The sequence below is a fragment of the Otolemur garnettii genome, unplaced genomic scaffold (assembly GCF_000181295.1).
Source record: "Otolemur garnettii isolate 467f Iridium unplaced genomic scaffold, OtoGar3 scaffold00013, whole genome shotgun sequence".
In the NCBI taxonomy this organism is placed as follows: domain Eukaryota; kingdom Metazoa; phylum Chordata; class Mammalia; order Primates; family Galagidae; genus Otolemur; species Otolemur garnettii.
In genome coordinates, this window is record NW_003852408.1 from 2,325,604 (window position 1) to 2,327,752 (window position 2,149).

General features: G+C 42.3%; 1 protein-coding gene across 1 annotated transcript in view; it reads right to left on the minus strand.

Moving 5' to 3' along the window:
- The window catches only part of ARMC9 (armadillo repeat containing 9), a 190,653-nt gene that overhangs the window by 53,444 nt on the left and 135,060 nt on the right, over positions 1-2,149 (minus strand). The window lies entirely within an intron of this gene.

Below are 2,149 nucleotides of genomic sequence, written 5' to 3' on the forward strand. Positions count from 1 at the left end.
GAGCTTAAAATCTTACTTTTAAAAGATCCTGTTTAGAGTATGAAAAGAAAAGCTATAGACTGGGGGAAAATATTTGGAAAACATATATCTGACAAAGGACCAGTATCTAAAATATATATAGAACTCTGAAAACTTAATAGTAAAAAACCCAAACGCTCTATTCTAATTAGAAAATGGGTGAAAGACATAAAGAGACATTTCACTAAAGAAGACATGCAAAGGCCTGGGTGTTGTGGCAGGCATCTTAGAGTCCCAGCTACTGAAGAGGCTGAGGCAAGAGGACTGCTTGAGCCCAGGAGTTTGAGGTTGCTGTGAGCTATGACGCGAGGTATTCTACTGAGGGCAACAGAGTGAGACTCTGTATCCAAAAAACAACAACAACAACAGAGGATATGCAGATGGCAATAAGCATATAAAAAGATATTCAACATCACTATCCATTAGGGAAATGCAAATTAAAACTGCAGTGAGATATTACCATGTGCCTATCAGAATGGCAAAAATAAAAGACAGTGACACCATCAAATGCTGGCAAGTATGCAGAGAAACTGGAATACTCAAATATTACAGGTGGACTTGTAAAATAATAGTGGTCCTCTAGAAAACCATTTGGCAGTTTCTCATAAAGCTAAACATGCAACTACATACAACCCAGCAATTACAGTCCCGGGCATTTATCTCGGAGAAATAAAACTTACTGGTATATAAAATGTCTATACATGAATGTTTATAGCAGCTTTGTTCATAGTAGCCCCAAACTGGAAACAACAGAGATAAACTTTTAAGAGAAAGGTTAGACAAACAGTGGTACATCCATACCACAGACTCCTTCCTACTCAGGAAGAAAAAGCAATGAACATCTGATGCACACAAATTTGGATGGATCTCAAGAGAATTACTTGTGTGAAAAAGCCAACCCTCAGGGGCTGCATGTATGATTTCATTTATATGACATTCTTTTTGTGTTGTTGTTTTTGAGACATAGTGTCACTATGTCGCCCTTGGTAGAGTGCCGTGGTCACAGCTCACAGTAACCTCAAACTCTTGGGCTTAAGCGATTTTCTTGCCTCAGCCACCAGAGTAGCTGGGACTTAGGCACCCGCCATAATGCCTGGCTATTTTTCGGTTGTAGTTGGCATTGTTGTTTAGCAGGCCTGGGCCAGGCTTGAAACCGGTATGTGGTGTGCCCTACTCACTGAGCTACAGGTGCTGAGCCATATATGACATTTTTGAAATCACAAAATTATGGAAATGGAGAACAGATTAGTGGTTGCCAGGGGTTGCAGAAGAAATGAAGTTGGGAGAGAAGCAGGTTTAGCTGTAAAAGGGATCTTTGTGGTGATGGAAATGTTCTGGATCTTGCATGTCTCAAAGTCAACATTCTGGTTGTGATACTGTACTATAGTTTTGCAAGTTGTTACCAATGGAGGAACTGGGTAAAGGATCTTTCTGTACTGTTTCTAACAACTGCATGTGAATCTAAAATTATCTCAGTTTTCAAATTAAAAAAGAGCTAAAGGGTGACACCTGTGGCTCAGTGAGTAAGGCGCCGGCCCCATATACGAGGGTGGCGGAATCGAACCTGGCCCTGGCCAAATTGCAACAACAACAAAAAAACAGCCGGGTGTTGTGGATGCCAGTAGTCCCAGCTACTCAGGAGGCTAAGGCAAGAGAATCGTCTAAGCCAAAGAGCTGGAGGTTGCTGTGAGTTGTGATGACATAGCACTCTATTGAGGGCGACAAAGTGAGACTTTGTCTCTTAAAAAAAATAAGCAAATAAAAAAAGAGCTAAAAACAAAAAAACTGCATATGTGGAATGTCACAAGACCATGTATGACCAAAGGTTAATTGAGCACACAGTTAAGACCGAGGCTCCCTTCAGACCTTAGCCTGGCCCCTGCAGGTTACATTAGAGTGCCAGCCCTTCCTCCATCAAATGTTAGCTCAGAGGCTCGGTGTTTATGGCACAGTGGTTATGGTGTCAGCCACATACACCAAAGCTGGTGGGTTCAAGCCCAGCTGGGGCCTGCTAAACAACGACAATCGCAACAGAAAATAGCCAGGTGTTGTGGTGGGTGCCTGTAGTCCCAGCTACTTGGGAGGCTGAGGCAAGAGAATCACTTAAGCACAGGAGTTTGAGATTGCTGTG